The sequence below is a fragment of the Dromaius novaehollandiae genome, chromosome W, assembly GCF_036370855.1.
Source record: "Dromaius novaehollandiae isolate bDroNov1 chromosome W, bDroNov1.hap1, whole genome shotgun sequence".
Taxonomy (NCBI): Eukaryota; Metazoa; Chordata; class Aves; order Casuariiformes; family Dromaiidae; genus Dromaius; species Dromaius novaehollandiae.
The window spans coordinates 6,646,819-6,669,982 of record NC_088130.1 but is presented as its reverse complement, the minus strand read 5'-3'; positions in this window follow the sequence as shown (position 1 = coordinate 6,669,982).

Sequence of the window (23,164 nt, the reverse complement as noted above, 5' to 3'; positions counted from 1 at the left end):
TAACTGCCACGTACAGATTGATAGGTCTGGCCGGGTCGTATCTCGTTACTCCGCCCTTTGCCATGAGATCTTCTATTTTTCGGAGGGCTTCTAACGCGTTCGGTGTCATCTGCCTCGGTTCCCATGGTTTGTGGCCCTTGAGCAACTCGAACAGTGGCTCCATCCACTCCTTGGGAATACCTATCAGCCCTCGCAGCCATTGGAGAGCTCCAACCAATTGCTGTACATCATGCAACGTCCGTATCTCTCTATTGAGCTTTATCGGCTGTGGGACCACAGCTCTGGGGAGGATGGTGGTTCCCAGATAGTCGACAGATTCTCCCCTTTGTGTCTTCGCTTTCTGGACGTACAGTCCCGCTTCATTTAGGCAGTTAATTACTGCCTGTTCTGCCTGATCGGTTTCTTGCTGGGTCTCTGCAGCTATTAGGAGGTCGTCCATGTAATAGATGATAAGCGCGCGCGGGAGCTGCGCCCTTACCGGCTGCAATACCTTAGCTACTGCCGCCTGACAAATCGTAGGTGAATTTTTCATGCCCTGCGGGAGGACTGTCCATTGATATCGTGCTGCTGGCTCCTGCAGATTCTCTGAGGGCAGTGTGAAGGCAAATCGAGCTTTGTCCTGAGGGGCTAATGGTATAGAGAAAAAGCAATCTTGGATATCCATCACCACCACTGGCCAATTCTTTGGTATTGCTGATGGTAGTGGCAACCCCGGCTGGAGGGCACCCATCGCTTCCATCTGCTGATTTACCGCTCGTAGGTCGTGCAGTAATCGAAATTTAGACTTATCCTTTTTGTGTATCACAAATATAGGAGTGTTCCAGGGACTGTGGCTTTCCTCCAGGTGTCCCTGCTCTAGTTCTCTACTTACTATTTGTCGGGCAGCCGCCAATTTGTCCCCTGTCAATGGCCACTGCTCTACCCACACAGGCTCATTGGAGCACCATGTCAGCGGGACAGCGAAATGAGCCCCGAGGAGGTAGGCAGTGGCCCTTACCCTAAATTTGTCAGGTGAAAGCCGCTTTGCAATAAGGCATCTCGCCCTAACAATGGTTCCCCTATGGCAGTTATGTACGGCCGCACATGGATGATCTGAGCAGGCCTATCCGGGTCCTCCAATACAATTGTGATATCGGTTTCAGAAATCATAGCCTCCGCCCTGCCTCCCACTCCATCTAACGAGCTTGCCACTTTTGCTGGCCAACTCGATGGCCACAACCACGAGGGCACACATGTAACATCTGCCCCCGTATCTAGCATCATTATTAAGGGGATGCTAGGAGGACCCGCCCCTGGTGGGCCTATCAGATGCGCTTTCACTCGGGGTCTCTTCTCACACCCTAAGACCAGGGCCACGCGGGGTTTCCCTTCGGAGTTTGGTCGCTGGAGCTGTCCATCAGCGGTGTGTTGTTGTTGACGGGGGCTACTTGAGGCCGGCTCACCGGGGAGGGGTGGCCCCCTAGTTGCCCTCCCCGCTTCTCGTTTCCCGACCGCCGACAATCTCGTGCTCTGTGTCCTGGTTTTCCACAGGCCCAGCATGTAAGGCTCCCCATACCCCTTGTTGGGCGCGCGTAACTTCCCTTATTCGTGCACTGTGCTCTCAAATGGCCCATTCGCCCGCAGCCAAAGCATGGGCCTCCCTTTGGACCTCCTCTAGCTCTAACCTCCGGCATTGCCATAACTGCTGCAGCAATCTGTAGGGCTGTGGTCTTGTCCCGGTGTTCTAATACGTACTTGATCGTCTGCCCTAGACTTGCTCCCTTAGGCGCTGTTCTTAGGATTTCTTTTGTCAACTCGTTGCCCTGTTGTTTGATACATTCCAACATCACCGCTCCTTTTGCAGCGTCTGGTAAAGATGCAAGTTCTACTGCTGCCTGTAGCCTGTCACAAAACTTGTCAAACGGCTCTCCCACTCTCTGCTTCACAGTCGTCCATGGGTCTGCCTGCTGCACCAGTGGCCCAATATCATCAAAGGCCTTTCGAGATGCTTCTGTTGCCGCCAGTATCTCCCGAGGTCTCAGGCCCGCTGCCTGCTGCTGGGGTGTAGCCATGGCCGCATCATTTCCTCTTAACCGCGCTAGGGTGGATTGGCCCAGTGGGTTCTGCGGGTCTGCCTGCGCGGCCATCAACGCCTGCTGCAGGCGCGAGGTCCACGCTTCTTTCCACATAAGGACCATCGTGGGCGATAAAACCAGTCGCGCGAGGGCGCGACAATCCCACGGTATTAGGCCTCCCGCGTGCGCCGCGTCCAGCAACGTCTGTGTCACCGGGTGTCGCAGGCCCTGTTCTTGCACTGCTTTCAATAGCTGTTGTACCGTCTTTGGGTCGAGGGGCATCCATTCCACTGCCCCCCCCCCCCTCCCCGGGGCAACTCGTACTGGGAAGGCCCCTATTGGCGCACGAAACTTGAGGCCACTCAGGGCACATTCCGTCGCTATCAGTTTCCAGTCTGTTAGGGGAATTTCTTTTCCCCCTCCCGCTTGGGTGGAACCTGCTGTCTCTGATGGCCCTCTTTGTTTAGCTGTTGCCTCTGATAGCCCTCTTTGTTTAGCTGTTGCCTCTAATAGCCCTCTTTGTTTAGCTGCTGCCTCTGATAGCCCTCTTTGTTTAGCTGTTGCCTCTAATAGCCCTCTTTGTTTAGCTGTTTCTTCTTCCAGAGCTGTAAGCAGCATAAACATCTGCTCCATATCTCTTGTGACTTTCCTCCTTTTTTTTTTTTTTTTTTTTTTTTTTTTTCCTTCGCCTCTGACTGCGGCGGGGGAACTCCGCCCTAGTTACTGCACCTGAGTCTTCAGTCTCCTCCTTCCGCAATGCTGGTCGACGCCCACTCCTCTCTCGGCCAGCGCCATCTTTCCCCGGGTGCGGCACCCTCGGTCTTTCCCCTGCTTCTGGTCTTTCCCCTGCTTCTTCTCTTCTTTCGTCCTCCCACTGCACCCGAATCATGGCCCCCGGTAGCCAGTCTCGGGGATCATCCACTATAATCGGTCTTTCCTTTTCTTCTGCCTCCTCCACTTTCACCTTGCTTTCTTTTCCTCTACCCGCCACTGGCTTTTTCATATCTCGGTCTCCACAAAGGTCTCCTGGTTCTCCCCCTTCCATCGCCCTCATCTCTTTCCACGGATACCGCGGCGGTGGCGGAGAAGAGGGCATTATTGGGTAAGCCTCTGGAGTTTCTGCCTCCCCCTCTCCCCGCTCTGGTTCTTGATAAACCGCCTCCTCCTTTATGTCTGTTTCCACACTCTCTGTTTTCACTTCATCCCCTACTATCGTCTCTCCCTCTATCGCCTCCGTTCGCTCCTCTGCGTTCGCTGCTGTCTGTGTTGCCATTTCCGCGGACATGTGCAGCGCCGCGCGGGCAGCCTGCCAGGTCTCAAGCTCCTCCCTAGTCCTTTCTAAAATGATCGTTATGTCTCCCCACGTCTTAAGCTCTGCGGCCTTCTTAGTGGCCATAGCTCTCTGAGCAAGTGCTCGAGTGCATTTCTCCCAGTTAGAAGGGGAAAAAATGTCCCCTGGTCTAACTATCGCTCCATCTTTCAGGAGCCGCCCGACGCAGTTCGCAACTGCATCCGCTCTCATAGAGAGCACCCATTCCCGGGCACCCACGCGTACAACCTTAAGTACCGCGTCCATGATCCGGATCCTCTCGACCGCCTGCGGTCCGCCGTCTCAGCTATCACGTCGGGGTCACCACTTGTCGCCTTCTGATGCGACAATCTCCCGTTCGCCTGAGACGGCACGGAGGCTCCCCCTGCCTCCGGGCCAATGAGCACTGACACCAATATGAGGATGCTGCAAATGGCGTTTATTGTACGCATGTATTCGCTTATATACCTACAAGCATACTGCTATCTCTACGTCATATCCTTCCTCTTCCTTCCTCTTTCCGTGCCATCGCGAGATCTTCCGATCGCCGTTCCCTACACTCTCTCTCTCTCTCTCACACACACACGCACACACGTGCGCGGCCGGCCTCTCTTGCGCGTGCGCAGCTGACCTCTCTCTCTCTCTCTCTCTCTCTCTCTCTCTCTTTTTCGGCCAGCCTCTCTCTCTCTGTCACTCTCTCTCTATCACTCTCTCTCATGGCCTCTCTCTCTCTCTCACACGCACACGGCTGGCCTCTCTCTCTCTCATGCAAGTGGCCGGCCTCTCTTTCTCTCTCATGGACGGCGCCTCTCTCAAGCACGTGTGTGACAATCCTCTCTCTGCCTCTCTCTCACCCTCTTGCGAACGCCCCCCCCCCGCCTCTCTCAGCTGGCCTCTCTCTTTCTCGGGCACACACAAGGGCGGCCTCTCGCTCTCTTTCTCTCGCTGCCAGCTTCTCTCTCTATCTAAATGGCTAGTTTCCATTTTTCAAAACTATCATACACATGTGATGTCAGAGCCCCCTACGATCGGCTGCCCATTTCCTTTGGACCAGGAAGTGCTCATATATAAAAATATATACATTTATAATTTTATATATATATATATATGTATATTTCTTCATATATATAAAAATGTGTGTACAAATATGTATAAATAATTTATGCATAGACACACATATATATCTTTATACATGTGTATGTATAGAATGTATATATAGACTTATTTAAAGATATATAAATTAAATATATATACATACATAAAAGTGTAGGTAATAATGGATAAAACATTATTTAATAAGAGCTAACGACATTAATAATTAAAGTTTAAATGTGAATAGAAAGCAATTAAACAAAAGTAAAAGGCAGGTTTGGAGCCTGCCACTTTACAAGGCTGCAGAACAAGCCCTAACATGCTGGGAGTGTGTGTGTGTGTGTGGGGGGGGGGGGAGTTTGTGAGGGAGGGATGCTAAAAGGGTGAGAGGGCACGAAAACATTAGAACATGCCCGAGGGCTACAGACCAGTCCTAGGAGGTCCACCAAGGGGCTGCCTGCATAATCCGTGCAACGTGCAGAGAGATGAATGCTGTGATCCAGACCAAGAGGCCCCCTCACCTGGCCTTAAACCTCCAGGATGACCATGCAGTATTACGGGGGCAGACTTTGGGCTTTGCACTGTGCTACAAGACCCAGGCAACATTGTCCACTAAAATGGAAAAACAGAACAAAATGCCAATTTCAGAAGACCATGTGCATGGGGACAATGAGGAAAAGTCCCAAAGGGTTTCCCAAAAAAGACCACGTGAATCAGAAGAACCAGCCAATGGACCCATGGATGGGAAACTATATTTCCAGATAAGTTTCACAAAGGGAGGGTGGGTGCGGGGGGGAAGCTGCCTTTGCCCATGGCTGTGGGGAATCTTATAGCTACCTCTAAGATGATTACAGGGTGCAGGCTTGTGCTATACTTGTTTCCTTAGCCTTAAGTCGATGCTGCAAATTAGGGGCATAAGGAACATGCAATCAAGACTATGCTGTTAGAGCATGATTACTGTAAGGGTGAGGTGGGGGCACCGCCTGGACTCCCAGCAGGGACGAATACACAAACACAAGGCATGCTATGATCGACATGGAGCATTTATTACCTCTGCGTCTGAGCGGGGGTTCCCCGGCATTTTCCCGATCGAGGCAATAATGGAGCGGGGGATCCCTGGCACCGCTGAGCGTCAGTCCAGGGTGAGGAACACCGAGGGGGGACACTAGATGAAGTTTTTATGCACTATACACATGCGCAGTAAGCATGTTGAGCTCATTGTTATTCTCCATTCAAAGCCCAGGTGCAGCGCCACCCTGGCACAGGCTCAACTACGTGACTATGGGTCAACATGCCCTGTTGATGATCCTTTTCCCACGGAACGGTCTGGCTAGCTTCCATCGTCTATCTCCTCGAAATTCTTCTGCACTTTCCCATACACTCCACCCCCGCGGTGGAAAGCTAGTTACAGGCTGTCCCAATCCTCAGAAGGGCATGGGGTATGATGGCAAGGGAGTTTACAAAGTAATGAAATCAAAACATAGCATAATACAAAGCAAGAGACAGACAAGAGTCCTCCTTATATGAGGTGGCTGATATTCTCAATAGATGCCGATTCATCGGTGATGTTGAAACAGCACATCTCGGCGAAGTCATGGTGTCTGTGGTTATCTCACAATAGGAGGCAGTCGATCCCTAGGTGGTTTTGCAGTGTTCCTTGCCATACTGCTCCCAACTCCCTGTTTAAAGAGGCAATGGCTCTAGATGTCCAATTTAAGCTTTGAGCCAAAGCACAGGCAACATGCTCTAACTGTTTACACTTATGTGCCAAGAACCCCTGGGATCCCAGCTAGGCTCAACAATAGGCCTAGAGCTTCTGCATGAGAAAATAAACTTATATGGCGGTTACAAGCGGCATCTTAGGATATGCTACGGGGTCCTCCGCCGCTCCGTCATAAAGGGAGGGATGCTTAAAGTAGCACAACCTACAGTGCATAGGCCACCTGTGGCATTGGCCGGCACATATGTATATGCTGTAGTGCCACACAGAAAGAACCATCCTAATGGCAGTGTAAGGTGAGCAGATGCAGAGGTAATATCCATAGTGTCACTACAAATCAACTGCGTATCAGTTACATTCTGCAGAACAGAGGCAGCATTTACAAAGTGAAAGCAAGTATCTGCTTTAGATATGTTAGCTATATGAAGAGTAAGCCCAAGGTGTCAGCTTTTGGGAAACTGTAGGGGCAGATAGCGAGGGATTGGACAAGATAGAGTTAAGGAGCCGAAAGCCTTGGGAGGAATAAATAGCAGTACGTAGATAAGGTTGTAGCTGCACGGAATGAGGAGGAGTGATGATGGGAACAGGACCTTCGGGAAAGTACCGATCCGGGCTAGAGCTTATATAAAGGGCTTGCTTGCTTGAATAAAGTTGATTCTGATCCAGCACATCGGAGTCCATGCATCAGACCGCCACAAATGGCGCCCGAACAGGGACCGAAGACTGACTTCATCCAGGGCTGTAGAGGCAGCGGTTAGCTGAACCGGTGGCTGAACAGAGAAGCTGCTGAAAGGAAGTGGCAAGCTGCTGAAAGGAAGCAGCATTGCGCGCAACAGGTTACCTACCGCTGGATGGAGGTAAGCGGCCGGGAACGCGTGGGAGTCGTGGGAAACGGAATCTCCCCGCAAGATAGGTCTGTGCTAAACGTAATGCAAAAGACTTTGAAACAGCATGGCAGAGAGATGCCCCCTCAAGATCTCCAAATGTTATTGATGTGGGCACGTTTGAAGTGTCCCGAGGTGAACTCCAGCATGATTTATAGCCTCGGTACGTGGGACTCAATCGGAGTTAAGCTCTGGGATGCGGCAACAAGAAACGATAAGACGTCGGCAGGACTTTTATCCCCTTGGCGTGCCATGCTTGAGACCCTGAAAGAGCATAGCAAGAAGAAAACACAGGGACCGGAGGCACCCGCAGCCCCCACAGCACCTCCGTCAAGCGACACGGTGGTGGGGGCGGTGGGTGGACGGGACTCCCCAGGAAACGACCCAGACAATCCATTTGACCCAGGGCCGATCGATCCGGAACAGGAGCCGGACCTCTATCCGCCTCTTAATACGCCTTGCTTTGTCCATCTCACGGCCCCTTTGGAACCACCGCCCCCTCAAGAGACCGGGCCGCCCGCGAGTGCAGACTGCCCACAACCCCCCCACACACTGACCCGGCCTTCTGGGAAGGATCCATTGCCCCAGGGCCGCTCGGCAGGGCGTGACTACACCGGCCAGGCACACCTCCTGCCTGCCTTCTTCCCTCCCTCCTTTCCTTCCTGCCTTCCTTCCCCTCCCTCCCGGCCCTTCCTCTCTCTGCCTGGCGCCGCCTCCACCTGGCGCCGCCACCGCCGAGCAGCAGGAGGAGGAACATGGCAAAAGCAGAGCAGGCCTCAGCCTCGAACCGCAGCACAAGCTCAAATTCAAAGAGCCTTTCACAGATGTTGTCACCGCAAACCTGAAGCTCGGCAATCCTACAGACAGAAATGTGTGCTCCAAAGTTAAGACCACAGCACCACGTAGATACTGTGTAAAACCTAACAGTGGAATTATCGATGCAGGAACATCAATTAATGTTTCTGTGATGCTACAGCCTTTGGACTATGATCCTAATGAGAAAAGTAAACACAAGTTTATGGTTAAAAAAAAAAAGAAAGAAAGAAAAAGGGGGGAGAGAGAGAGGAGAAACAGTCTATGCTTGCTCCAGCTGATACTTCAGATATGGAAGCAGTATGGAAAGAGGCAAAACCAGAAGAACTCATGCATTCGAAACTTAGGCGTGTGTTTGAGCTATCAACGGAAAATGATACGCCTCATGACATAGAAATGAAAGTGTATCCGCAACTGCAACAAAGACAGATTCTTCTGTAATGTCTAAATCAATAAGTCCCTCTTCGGAGGCACCCAGCTCGAGCTGTAATTACTGCACGTGTATCATTAAAATTTAATTATTTAATTTGCTTTGATTTGGCTCTGAACTTTTCTGCGGGAACCTAGGGTCAGGCCCTGTTATGGTGGCCGACAAGCCTAATTTCCATAGCAGTTTGGCGACCCAGGTGGGACCCTAGGTGACCACTGTCGGGGCCTCTCGTCGCCAAATGATCATCTGGCGCCATCGGGTGAGTTCACCTGGGATCTTTTCGCAACGAGAGGCACTGAAAATGAGAGTCTTAAACTCCCGCCTAAATTCTAAATTCTGGTCTGGTAACAGTGCACTGTAAGGGGTACGCGGGCTGGCCACCGTAAGGCATACCAGGGGATGGGTGCGAGTCCCATCCCCAGGGTTTGAGTGGGTTTTAAGTCCCAGCTTGGTCTGGCCGGAAAGGGGAGTGCGCAGCCTGATCAGAATAAGGTGCACTGCAAGACTGTAAGACAGAAGTCTAGAGTGTGTGATTAAAAAAAAAAAAAAAAAGTTAGTCCAACTACGTCAGGAGGATTGCCCATTCCTGACAAAGGAGGAAAACCCAGTGGAACCCAGCAAGGGACTTTTGATCAGCAGGCTAAATTGTCCCATGATTTCCCTTTTTTTTTTCTCACCAAAATGCAAAAGCGCTACAAAAAAATTATCACAAGAGACCAGGCCCAAAACATTATTCGAAGTTGCCCCCATTGCCAAAATGTATCCCCATTACCACCCTACTTAGGGACCAACCCTCGAAGCCTGCAACCCTGCAATGTCTGGCAGACAGACGTTACCCATTATCCCTTACTCGGAAGACTGAAATATGTTTATGTTTCTGTAGATACCTTTTCCCATTACGTTGTCGCTATTGCCCATGTTGGAAAAAAAGCCGTGATGCATGTCGTCACTGGCTTGCCTGTTTCGCCACAATGGGGGTTCCCACTCAAATTAAAACTGACAATGGTCCCGCATACACTGCACAGCATTTCTTCAAACCTGGGGGGGGTCACTCATGTGACCAGAATTCCCTATTCCCCAACTGGCCAGGCAATAGTGGAACGTACCCATCATACTCTAAAAAACATGCTTGAAAAACAAAAAAGGGGGAATAGCCCCGGTGCCTCCCCACAAGAGCAGCTGTGGAAAGCCTTATATGTTCTCAACCTCTTAAGCCGTTATACGGACCAAAGTGCAGTTAATAAGCATTTCTCATGCCCTACGTGGCGAGAACAGCCTCGGGTTCACTACAAGAACCTGGGAACAGGTCAATGGAGTGAACCAGTAGACTTAATAACGTGGGGGAAAGGTTGTGCTTGTGTCTCCACAGGTAACGGGCCTCGTTGGATGCCTGCACGGCTGATTCGACCTGTTGACGCATCCCTCGAAACATGAAACGAGGACTGAGCGCCAGTTAAGATGAACCCATGTCGGGACATTTTCTGGCAATACCTGCCTGCCTCGTGCAGGGTCAATATCGATTCATAAAAGCTTACTGCAAGTACACGACCTTACTGATAAGTTGTAGATAGAATCAGAGTGGAACCCTTTTGAGGGATAGGACTGGACGTTAGGTTTGGGGTCGTGGGTTAAGAAGGCACTGGTGTGTGGATTGGTAATCTTGCTAAGATTTCTGGCCCTTGCTATCTATCTCCCCTGCTTAATAAGCCTTATGCAGAGAATGACTCGAAGGGCTTTGCATCAAGTACTTGTTGTACAAATACACACTGCACTGGCAATATTTAGTTTAGAAAATAAAAAAGGGGGAGATGTAGGGGCAGACAGCGAGGGATTGGACAAGATAGAGTTAAGGAGCCGAAAGCCTTGGGAGGAATAAATAGCAGTATGTAGATAAGGTAGTAGCTGCACGGGATGAGAAGGAGTGATGATGGGAACTTGACCTTCGGGAAAGTACCGATCCGGGCTAGAGCATATATAAAGGGCTTGCTTGCTTGAATAAAGTAGATTCTGATCCAGCACATCGGAGTCCGTGAGTCAGACCGCCACAGTGCAAGACAGCAGAGAGTCTTTAAAGTAGAAAGTGATGATGTGGTAACTATGATCTGTGGCCAGAATGTGTGCACGTGAGTTGCCAGTGATCATGATGTGCCTTCCTCCCTATGTACCAGCAGCCATGATGTGCCTTCTTCCCTGCGTACCAGCAGTCACAGTGTGCCTTCCTGCCTACGTGTCAGCAGCGCCGGTGGGCCTGTCCTGCTGGCCTGCCTGCCTGCCTGCCAGCGATCAGGAGATGTTTTCCTACCTATCACAAGATGCCACAATGCCAAGGAGATACTTGGAGGAGTGGCTGAGCTTGATTGCTATATAACCGGCCATTGTGTTTTCAATAAAGGATCTTTTGCACTACCCTACCTGAAGTCTGTGTTGTCATATGCCACAAATGGCGCCCGAAACCGGGATTTCAAAAACAGAAGCATGAAAAACAGAACCAATGAATTTCAAAAATAGAAGCATGGAAGAATAAAGCATGAAAAACAGGACCAATGAATCCGGTGGCATAGCCCAGCTGAACTTCAGGACGGTTGGCAACTGAGCGCTCCCATCACCACCACAGAACGGCAGGTGAGCAGCTGGGAACCATGGGGCAATCTCTTACAAGAGAACAGAGAAGTTATATGGAAGTGTTACAGAAAGTTTTAAAGACTCATGGGGGGGGATATCTCCCAGCTCTCCTGGTTTCCGCAGGAGGGAACATTAAGCGTTGCGGTGTGGGAACAAGTTGGGGACGAGTTGCGGCAGCGGAGGGATGATAAAGCGAAGAAACTTTTAATAACTTGGCAACAGGTCTTTTCTGCCCTCCTCCACTTGCAAGCAGTAAATGCAACTGAACTCTTGCCCTACACAGCAATGGCCAGTGAGGGCACCGTAAGGCTCTCGATAAGATCCGGACCGGATTCCGAGCCTGACGATGCATTTAACCCAGGGTCGAATGATCTGGAACAGGAGGCGGACTTCTATCCACCTCCTAATATGCCTTGCTGTGCCCATCCCACGACCCCCCCCCAGGACCGCCCCCCCGGGACCACCCCCCCCAGGACCGCCCCCTCCTCAAGAGGCGGGGCTGCCCATGAATGCGGACCGCCCACAGCCCCCCTCCCCCGCCCCGGCTTCCTGGTGAAGATCTATTGGCCCGAGGCCAGCGCTACCGCAATACTGTGGCGCACTAGAGCTTTGCCCTGTGGAGATGCTGTGAAGAGGAGACTTGGACATTCTCCACGCCTTCCCTGTGCGATATCAGGCAGGGCACCCCACTACATGGGAGCAGCTGCCTTATGAGACGGTAAAAGAAGTCAGGAAGTCAGTTAAGGATTACGGCCTCCAGTCAGCTTACACTATGAACTTATTTCAAGCTATCGCCGAGGGTTATACTATGACCCCACATGACTGGAAGACTCTGTGCCGAATGACGCTTTCGGCTATGCAATATACTGTATGGCTCACTGAGTATCGTGACCTAGCCACGGTCCAGACTATGAGCAATTTAAATAATATGGCTAATATTGGCATAGAAGAGCTGATGGGGGAAGGGAGATATGCAACAGCCGTAGCGCAAGTACAGCTACCACGAGAAGCGCTTGATCAGGCCTCTCGTCTGGCACTGCAGGTGCTGAGGAAGGTCCTGGCCGGAATGCCAGTGCAGTCTTTCGCAACTGTGCGCCAGGGCCCTCAGGAGCCATATATACAGTTTTTGGACAGGCTCCAGAATGCTATAGATCAACAAGTTGAATCGGAGGAAGCTCGGCGGCTGCTGCTTATGCAGCTGGCCGTGGAGAATGCTAATGCTGATTGCCAAAAAGCTCTACGCCCCTTACGTAATGCCAACCTCTCCCTTGCAGATATGATACGAGCCTGCCAGAACGTTGGCACGGAATCGCATCGCGCAGACCTGCTAGCTGCTGCTCTGTCACAGCAGATGGTTGTTGCTGTGGCACCGGGAGCTCCGTGTTTTAACTGTGGGCAGATCGGCCACTTTAAGAGGGATTGCAAGTTGGGAGGGGGAGGTGGAAAGAACTCAGGCAGACAGTCTCCCAGCAGACCATGCCCACGATGCCAAAGGGGCTACCATTGGGCTAGCAAATGCCGTTTCAAGTTCTGCCAGAATGGCACTGCATTCCCCTCGGTCCAGGGAAACGGGAGGAGGAGCGCGAGACCGCGCGCTCCAGCAATAAATACGGCAATGATGCCGGCGCAGCCACTGATGGCCCCAGGCAGCAGGCCGCCGACTTGCGCCCAGCAACTGGGGGAAGTGCCGGCGTGGACCTGGCCGTCTCCCAGCCAGTTCTGATTACGGACACCAAAGTGCAGCTTCTCCCCACGGGAGTATGGGGCCCGCTAGGTGGCGGCGACAGCGCTCTTTTGCTTGGTCGCTCATCTGTTACCTGTATGGGACTTTTTGTTCTTCCAGGAGTAAAAGACTCTGATTATGTGGGGGAGATACAGATTATGGTGTGGACACCCTCTCCCCCGTGTTATATTAAAAAAGGGGAGAAGATTGCCCAGCTGGTGCTGTTTAAGGTGAGTGGACCGAAGGGTCAGGGAGAGCGCTTCGGAGGATTCGGGAGCACCAATGTACCTCAAATTATGTGGGCACATCAAATTACCCAGAACCAGCCGCTTATGATGTGTCACATCAATGGACGACCTTTCTCTGGTCTGGTGACCCTAGGCGGCCAATGTCAGGGCCTCTCGTCTCCAAACGATCATCTGGCGCCATCGGGTGAGTTCACCTGGGATCTTTGGCAACGAGAGGCACCAAAAAGGTGAGTCTTAAATTCCCGCCTAAATTCTAAATTCTGGTCTGGTAACAGTGCACTTTAAGGGGTATGCTGGCTGGCCACCGTAAGGCATACCAGGGGATGGGTGCGAGTCCCATCCCCAGGGTTTGAGTGGGCTTTAAGTCCCAGCTCGATCCGGCCGGAAAGGGGAGTGCGCAGCCTGATCAGCATAAGGCGCACTGCAAGACTGTAAGACAGAAGTCTAGAGTCACTGTGACTGGTGTGAGTGTGAGCAGTACTGTGTGCGTGCGTGCGTATAGCCTGGGAACCGATCGGGGCGCCCGTCGGCTGAGGAAGCCGCCCGCTGCGAAGGGACAGCAGTCCTAGCAGTTAAAGACTCGGGTGGTGTGAGCGCGGTTCCCAGAGAGTGAGAGAAAGAGTGTGTGATTAAAAAAAAAAAAAAAAAAAAAAAAAGTTGGTCCAACTACGTCAGGAGGATTGCCCATTCCTGACAAAGGAGGAAAACCTAGCAGAACCCAGCAAGGGACTTTTGATCAGCAGGCTAAATTGTCCCATGATTTCCCTTTTTTTTTTCCCTCACCAAAATGCAAAAGCGCTACAAAAAACTTATCTTATCACAAGGGACCAGGCCCAAAACATTATTCGAAGTTGCCCCCATTGCCAAAATGTATCCCCGTTACCACCCTACTCAGGGACCAACCCTCGAGGCCTGCAACCCTGCAATGTCTGGCAGACAGATGTTACCCATTATCCCTTGTTTGGAAGACTGAAATATGTCCATGTCTCTGTAGATCCCTTTTCCCATTACGTTGTCACTACTGCCTATGCTGGGGAAAAAAGCCGTGATGTATGTCGTCACTGGCTTGCCTGTTTCGCCACAATGGAGGTTCCCACTCAAATTAAAACTGACAATGGTCCTGCATACACTGCACAGTGAATGCGGGCATTTCTTCAAACCTGGGGGGGGCGGGGGGGGGGGGTCGCTCATGTGACAGGAATTCCCTATTCCCCAACTGGCCAGGCAATAGTGGAAGGTACCCATTCGTACTCTAAAAAACATACATGAAAAACAAAAAAGCGGGACATGCCCTGCTCAGACGCAGAGGTAATAAATGCTCCATATTGACCATCGTGTGCCTTGTGTTTGTGTATCCGTCCCTGCCGGGAGTCCAGGCAGTGCCCCCGCCTCACCCTTACACTTGGCGTAATCGGCAGGATACACAAACGACAATGCTGTGGCTGAGGAGAGTGAAGGGGGAAGGCGAGAGTCAAGAAGGGACTGCTTGCCTGCGGCTGCCAGGATGGCCCCAGACTGAGCCATGGGGGCCGGCGGCTGCATTGCTTGCCACGCTGGCAGTCCCCGAGGACTGGCCAGAGTTGGCACAGGGGGAAAATGTTACCCCAAAGGTGGTTGAATCTGCTTTGCAGGTCATGCCCTTCCGTGCCGCTTCGGAAGCAGCTCGGAAGCTGGCCGGATGATTAGGGTGGGCACTGCTGACAGGCATTCGAGCCTTCGAGAATGAGGTATCGTCTTTCCAGCAACGAGTAAAAGATCTGGAAAAGGAGGTGGGGGATTTGCGAAATGCAAAGGCGATAGCTCAAGAAGTGATTACAGCACAAGCTGAGAAAGCCCAAGATTTAGCCCACAAGATGGAGCGGCTAGCTTTGCGGATGGCTAATAGGCGGCGTGGGCATTATGAGAAGGTGCCCGCTACTGTTTCTCAGGTGCGGGCGATTATAACTTGACCCTCCTGGGACCCGGAGGAGTGGGATGGTAATATTTGGAGTAGCTCATCTGACTCAGAAATTGAGTTTGATATAGAGCAAGAACCCGCTAACGCTCAGGTGCAGCCGCTTGTTCAGATGCGGGGGGAACGACAGATAGATAGGGATACTGTAGAGCAGAGAAGGACTTATACGCCAAAGGAGTTACGTGAGTGTTTGACCACATTCCAGCAGCAACCGGCGGGGCGGGGGGAGTCATTACTAGCGTGGATGGTGAGAGCCTGGGATAATGGGGCTGGCTCATTAACGTTGTTAAGAGAGGAGCTGAATTTAATGAGCCTGTTGTCCACAGACACTCAAGTGCAGCTTACATCTGCGCAAGATAGCTCCGGTAACCCTGTAGTTGCTCCTTCGCGGTGGGGGCATGGCATACCATGGAAGAGGGCATAAACATGCTGCGACAGCTGGGGGTAGCCACTGGATTAGCAGACGGTAACGGTCCAGATGGCGTAGAGATAACTCGGCAAATGAAAACACAGCTATTGAAAGGGGCCCCAAGTGCCTTGAGACCGCTCCTGTTAGGGACGGTGATGCCCGCTACTGGTACAGTGGGGGCGCTGGTGAATAATTCGCGAGACCTAGCTCTGCTGGGTGGACCAGATTCTAAACAGGTACGGGTGGCTCAGAAAGTTAGAGCAAAGAGACAGGGAGGGGTGACTAAAGTGAGTGGAAAAGTCACACGAAAGCAGATGTGGGCTGACTTGTGGCAGGCGGGGGTATCGTGGGATGAGATCAATGGCTTGTCCACTGCTGATTTATTCAAGCGCTGGCAGCGTTTGCCCGCCAATCAACAGAACCGAGTTAAACCCACTGCTCCACCTGCACCCAGTGCTCCCTGGAAGCTGCCTGCTAAGAAACAATGAAGGGGAGGCAGTTCCCCCGAAATCCGAGCGTCCGTTGCAGCGTATCATCCGGGGGACCGACGCCCATACGTCCCCCTGCAAATTAGGTGGCGCTCGGGAGGGGAAGTAGCTGTGCTTGCTTTAGTAGATACAGGAGCAGAGGTTACAGTGTTGCATAGTGCTGTAAACCCTGAGAAGGCAACCACACACATCTGCGGTTTCGGCGGCTCTGCCACCCCCACCGTACAGGCGATAGTTACTTTAGCGATTGGGGAAAACCCTCCCTTCTCCACTCCAGTTTTTTTGGCGCCCATTCATGAATATATTTTAGGAATTGATGTGTTACTAGGTGGAGATATACACACACTGCAAGGATTATTCTCTTTTGGGAGGAGTCCCTCGCTGCCACAAGCACGAGTAATCACTCTAATCAGAGGGTACCCAAAATGGGACCCCGTAGATTTGCCTGTACCACCTACCGTTGTGCAAATCAAACAGTGCACAATACTGGGAAGAGAAACAGAAATTCAAGAAACAGTAGATGCTCTGTTACATGCACAGATAATACGCCCTGCCCTGTCGGCATTTAATAGCCCGATATGCCCTGTGAAGAAGCTGGATGACTCATGGCGTATGACTGTGGATTACAGGGAGCTAAATAAAATTGCCCCATCATTAGCGGCCATAGTACCTGACATGGTAACTCTGTTAGAAGGTGTAAGGGTGAGGCAGGGGGCACCGCCTGGACTCTCGGCAGGGATGGATACACAAACACAAGGCATACGATGGTCGATATGGAGCATTTATTACCTCTGCGTCTGAGCAGGGGTTCCCCGGCGTTTTCCCGATTGAGGCAATAATGGAGCGGGGGATCCCTGGCACCGCTGAGCGTCTGTCCAGGGTGAGGAACACCAGTGGGGGGCACTAGGTGAAGTTTTTATGTACTATACACATGCGCAGTAAGCTTGTTGAGCTCACTGTTATTCTCGATTCAAAGCCCAGGTGCAGCGCCACCCTGGCACAGGCTCAGCCACGTGACTATGGGTCCACATGCCCTGTTGATGCTCCTTTTCCCACGGAACGGTCTGGCTAGATTCCATCGCCTATCTCCTCAACATTCTTCAGCACTTTTCCTAACGGGACTGATCAAGGGCCAAAGGGAGTGAGCAGGGAGGGATCGAGAGACAAAAGGAAGCGATCAAGAGCAAAAGGGAGCGATCAAGAGCAAAAGGGAGCAAGCAGGGAGCAAGCAGGGAGCAAGCAGGGAGCAAGCCAGAGCCAAAGGAAGCCATCAAGAGCCAAAGGGAGCGAGCAGGGAGCGATCAATAGCCAAAGGGAGTGAGTAGGGAGCAAGCAGGGAGCGAGGAGAAAGCAATCAAGAGTGAAAGTGAGAGAGCAGGGAGCAATCAAGAGCCAAAGGGAACGAGCAAGAGACAAAGGGAGCAACCAAGAGCAAAAGAGAGCAAGCAGGGAGAGACCAAGAGCCAAAGGGAGCGACCAAGAGCCAAAGAGAGACATCAAGAGCCAAAGGGAGTGAACAGGGAGCCATCAAGAGCGAAATGGAGAGAGCAGAGAGCGATCAAGGGTGAAAGGGAGCGATCAAGAGCCAAAGGGAGCAAGCAGGGAGCAATCAAGAGCCAAAGGGAGGGAACAAGAGCGAAAGGGAGCGATCGAAAGCGAGCAGGGAGTGATCAAGAGACAAAGGTAGTGAGCAGGGAGCGAAAGGGAGAGAGCAGGCAGCGAGCACGGAGCGAGCATGGAGCGAGCCAGAGCCAAAAGGAGTGAGGAAGGGAAAAGGGAACGAGCAGGGACGATCAAGAGGGAAAAGGACCGATCAAGAGCAAAGGGAGCGATCAAGAGTGAAAGGGAGCGAGCAGGGACGAGCAAGAGACAAAGGGAGGGAGCTGAGCGAAAGGGAGCGATCAAGATCGACAGGGAGCGAGCAGGGACAATCAAGATAGAAAGGGAGCAATCAAGAGCAAAAGGAAGTGAGCAGGGAGTGATCAAGAGCCAAAGGGAGAGAGCAGGGACGATTGAGAGCAGGCAAGGAGCGAGCAGGGAGCGAGCAGGGAGCGAAAGGGAGGGAGCAAGAGCCAAAGGGAGCGAGCAGAGAGTGATCAAGAGCCAAAGGGAGCGACCAAGAGCCAAAGACAGTGACCTAGAGCCAAAGGGAGCGAGCAGGGAGTGATCAGGGAGCAATCAAGAGTGAAAGGGAGCAATCGAAAGGGAAATGGAGCGAGCAGGGAGGGATCAAGAGGCAAAGGGAGTGAGCAGGGAGGGATCAAGAGCCCAAGGGAGCGAGCAGGGAGTGATCACAGAGCAATCAAGCGTGAAAGGGAGCAATCAAGGGCCAAAGAGAGCGAGCAGGGAGGGATCAAGAGCCAAAGGGATCGAGCAGGGAGTGATCAGGGAGCAATCAAGAGCGAAAGGGAGCGAGCAGGGATGAGCAAGAGCCAAAGGAAACAATCAAGAGCCAAAGCGAGCGACCAAGAGCCAAAGGCAGGAATCGAGAGCGAAAGGGAGCGAGCAGGGAGCGATCGAGAGGGAAAGGGAGCGAGCAAGGATGATAGAGCGAGAGCAGGGATGATCAGGAGAGAGCACGGAGTGAGCAGGGAGGATCGAGAGCCAGCAGGGAGGGATCAAAGGCGAAAGGGAGCGACCGAGAGTGAGCAGGGAGCAATCGACAGCGAAAGGGAGCGATCGAGAGCGAAAGGGAGCCACCAGGGAAATTCGAGAGCGAGCAGGGAGGGATCGAGAGTGAAAGGGAGTGAGCAGGGAGTATTCGAGAGCGAGCAGGGAGCAAAAGGCAGTGAGCAGGGAGCGATCGAGAGCAAACGGGAGCAATCAAGAGCGAAAGGGAGCGAGCAGGGATGAGCAAGAGCCAAAGGAAACAATCAAGAGCCAAAGCGAGCGACCAAGAGCCAAAGGCAGGAATCGAGAGCCAAAGGGGGCAAGCAGGGAGTGAAAGGGAGCGATCAAGCACCAAAGGGAGCAAGCAGGGAGCAATCAAGAGCCAAAGGGAGCACTCAAGAGCCAAAGGGAGCGATAAGGGAGCGATTGAGCGACAAAGGGAGTGATCAAGGGCCAAAGGCAGCGATCAGGGAGCGAAAGGCAGCGAAAGGGAGTGATAAGGGAGCGAGCAGGGAGGGATCAAGAGCCAAACGGAGGGATCAAGAGTGAGCAAGGAGGGAGCAGGGAGCAATCAAGTGCGAGATGGGAGTGAGCAGGGAGCGATCGAGAGCCAAAGGGAGCAATTGAGAGCAAACGGGAGTGATTGAGAGCGAAAGGGGAGAGCAGGGACGATCGAGAGCCAGCAGGGAGGGATCGAGAGTGAAAGGGAGTGAGCAGGGAGCGATCGAGAGTGAGCAGGGAGTGAAAGGCAGTGAGCAGGGAGTGATCAAGAGCCAAAGGGAGCGAGCAGGCAGCGATCAAGGGCCAAAGGGATCGAGCAGGGAGTGATCAGGGAGCAATCAAGAGCGAAAGGGAGCGAGCAGGGAGCGAGCAGGGAGCAATCAAGAGTGAAAAGGAGCAATCGAGTGAAAAGGAGCGAGCAGGGAGGAGCAAGAGTCAAAGGGCGCAATCAACAGCGAAAGGGAGAGAGCAGGGACAATCGAGAGCTAAAGGGAGTGAGCCGGGAGTGAAAGGGAGCGATCAAGAGCGAAAGAGAGCAAGGAGGAGCGATCAAGAGCCAAAGGGAGTGAGGAAGAGACAAAGGGAGCGAGCAGGTAGCGATCAATAGCAAACGGGAGTGATGAAGAGCCAAAGATAACGAGCAGGGACCGATCAGGGAGCTAGCAGGGAGCGATCAAGAGCCAAAGGGAGCGACAAAGAGCCAAAGAGAGTGATCAAGAACCAAAGGGAGCCATCAAGAGCCAAAGGGAGCGAACAGGGAGCGATCAAGAGCGAAAGGGAGCGAGCAGGGAGTGAAAGGGCGTGAGCAGTAAGTGATCAACAGCGAAAGGGAGCGAGCAGGGATCGAAAGGGAGCGATCAAGAGCCAAAGGGAGCAAGCAGGGAGCGATCAGGAGCCAAAGAGAGCGAGCAGGGAGCGAAAGGGTGTGAGCAGGGAGCGATCAAGAGCGAAAGGGATAGAGCAGAGGTGATTGAGAGTGAAAGGGAGCGAGCAGGGAGTGAAAGGGAGCGATCAAGAGCCAAAGGGAGCGAGCAGGGAGCGATCTAGAGCCAAAGGGAGGAAGCAGGGAGTGATCAAGGGCCAAAGGCAGTGATCAAGAGCCAAAGGGAGCGATCAACAGCCAAAGGGAGCGAGCAGAGAGCGAAAGGGAGAAATCAAGACAGAAAGAGAGAGATCAAGAGCCAAAAGGAGCGAGCAGGGAGTGATCAGGGAGCAATCCAGAGCGAAAAGGAGCAATCAAGAGTGTAATGGAGCGATCAAGAGTGAAAGGGATCGAGCAGGGACGATCAAGAGCCAAAGGGAGCGAGCAGGGAGCCATCAGGGTGTCAGCAGGGAGTGATCAAGAACGAAAGGGAGCGAGCAGGGAGCGAAAGGGAGCGAGCAGGGAGCGAAGGGGAGCAAGCAGGGACGAGCAAGAGGAAAAGGGAGCGAGCAGGGAGCCAGCAGGGAGCGATCCAGAGCCAAAGGGAGAGATCAAGAGCGAAAGGGAGCTAACAGGCAGCGAAAGGGCACGATCAAGAGTGAAAGGGAGCGAGCAGGAATTGAGCAGGAAGCGATCAAACGTGAAAGGGAGAGAGCAGTGACGATCAAGAGCGAAAGGGAGCTAGCAGGGAGCCTAAGGGAGCGATCAAGACCCAAATGGAGTGAGCAGGGCGCGATCAAGAGCTAAAGTGAGAGAGCAGGGACCAGCAAGAGCCAAAGGGAGCAACCAAGAGCCAAAGGGAGCTAGCAGGGACAATCATCAGCCAAAGGGAGCGAGCAGGGAGCTAGGAGGGAGTGGTCAAGAGTGAAAGTGAGAGAGCAAGGAGCAATCAAGAGCCAAAGGGAGAGAGCAGGGACGATCGAGAGTGAGCAAGGAGCAAGCAGGGAGTGAGCAGGGAGTGAGCAGGGATTGAGCAAGAGCCAAAAGGAGTGAGCAAGAGCAAAAGGGAGCGAGCAGGGATGATCAGGAGCCAAAAGGAGCGATCAAGAGCGAAAGGGAGTGAGCAGGGAGCGTAAGGGAGAGAACAGGGAGCAAAAGGGAGCAAGCAGGGATGAGCAAGAGGAAAAGGGAGCGAGCAGGGGGACAGCGGGCAGTGATCAAGAGCAAAAGTGAGAGAACAAGAGCCAAAGGGAGTGAGCAGGGACGATCGACAGCGAAAGGGAGCGAGCAGGGAGCGAAAGGGAGGGAGCAAGAGCGAAAGTGAGAGAGCAGGGAGTGATCAGTAGCCAAAGACAGTGACCGAGAGCCAAAGACAGTGACCGAGAGCGAAAGGGAGCGATCGAGAGCGAAAGGGAGCAATGGAGAGCGAAAAGGAGCGAGCAGGGAGGGATCAAGCGCAAAAGGGAGAGAGCAGGGAGCGAAACTGAGCAATCAAGAGCCAAAGGGAGTGAGCAGGGAGCAAGCAGGGAGCAAACAAGAGCCAAAGGGAGTGAGCAAGAGCAAAAGGGAGCAGCAGGGACGATCAAGAGCGAAAAGGAGCGATCAAAAGCGAAAGGGAGTGAGCAGCGATGAGCAAGAGCCAAAGGGAGCGAGCTGAGCGAAAGGGAGCGATCAAGGGTGAAAGGGAGCGATTGAGAGCGAAAGGGAGTGAGCAGGGAGTGAAAGGGAGCGAACAGGGAGCAAAAGGGAGCAAGCAGGGGTGAGCAAGAGGAAAAGGGAGCAAGCAGGGGGCCAGCAGGGAGTGATCAAGAGCAAGATGGAGCGATCAACAGCCAAAGGGAGCAAGCAGGGAGCGATCAAGAGCGACAGGGAGCGAGCAGGGATGATCGACAGCGAAAGGGAGTGAGCAGGGAGTGAAAGGGAGTGATCAAGAGCCAAAGGGAGCGAGGAGGGAGTGATCAAGAGCGAAAGGGAGCCATCAAAAGGGAAATGGAGGGAGGGATCAAAAGCGAAAGGTATAGAGCAGGGAGCGATCAAGAGTGAAAGGGAGGGATCAAGAGCCAAAGAGAGCGATCAAGGGCCAAAGGGAGCGAACAGGGAGCAATCGAGAGTGAAAGGGAGCGATCAAGAGGGAAATGGAGCGAGCAGGGAGGGATCAAGAGCCAAAGAGATTGAGCAGGGATGAGCAAGAGCCAAATGGAACGAGCAAGAGCCAAAGAGAGCAAGCAGGGAGCGAACAGGGAGCGATCAAGAGGGAAAGTGAGAGAGCAGGGAGCGATCAAGAGCCAAAGGAAGCAATCAAGAGCCAAAGGGAGCGACCAAGAGCCAAAGAGAGCGAGCAGGGACGATCAAGAGCCAAAGGGCACGATCAACAGCCAAAGGGAGCGAACAGGAACAATCAAGAGCCAAAGGGAGCGAGAAGGGAGCGAAAGGGAGCAATCAAGAGCGAAAGAGAGCAAGGAGGGAGCGATCAAGAGCCAAAGGGAGTGAGGAAGAGACAAAGGGAGCGAGCAGGTAGCGATCAATAGCAAACGGGAGTGATGAAGAGCCAAAGATAACGAGCAGGGAGCAATCAGGGAGCTAGCAGGGAGCGATCAAGAGCCAAAGGGAGCGACAAAGAGCCAAAGAGAGTGATCAAGAGCCAAAGGGAGCCATCAAGAGCAAAATGGAGCGAACAGGGAACGATCAAGAGCAAAAGGGAGCGAGCAGGGAGCGAAAGGGCGCGAGCAGGGAGCAATCAAGAGCCAAAGGGAGCGAGCAGGGAGTGAGGAGGGAGCAGGCAGGAAGTGATCCAGAGCAAAAGCGAGAGAAGAGGGAGCGATCAAGAGCCAAAGGGAGCCAAAGGGAGCGATCAGGGAGCGAGCAGGGAGCGAGCAAGAGCCAAAGGGAACGACCAAGATCCATAGAGAGAGACCAAGAGCCAAAGGGAGAGAACAGGGAGTGATCAGGGAGCAATCAAGAGCGAAAGGGAGAGTATGGGAAAGTGCGGAAGAATGTCGAGGAGATAGACGATGGAAGCTAGCCAGACCGTTCCGTGGGAAAAGGAGCATCAACAGGGCATGTTGACCCATAGTCATGTAGTTGAGCCTGTGCCAGGGTGGCGCTGCACCTGGGCTTTGAATCGAGAATAACAATGAGCTCAACATGCCTACTGTGCATGTGTATAGTACATAAAAACTTCATCTAGTGCCCCCCTCTCCGTGTTCCTCACCCTGGACCGACTCTCAGCGGTGCCAGGGATCCCCCGCTCCATTATTGCCTCGATCGGGAAAACGCCGGGGAACCCCCGTTCAGACGCAGAGGTAATAAATGCTCCATATCGACCATTGTATGCCTTGTGTTTGTGTATCCATCCCTGCTGAGAGTCCAGGCGGTGCCCCCACCTCACCCTTACACTTGGCGTAGTCAGCAGGATACACAAACGACAATGCCGTGGCCGAGGAGA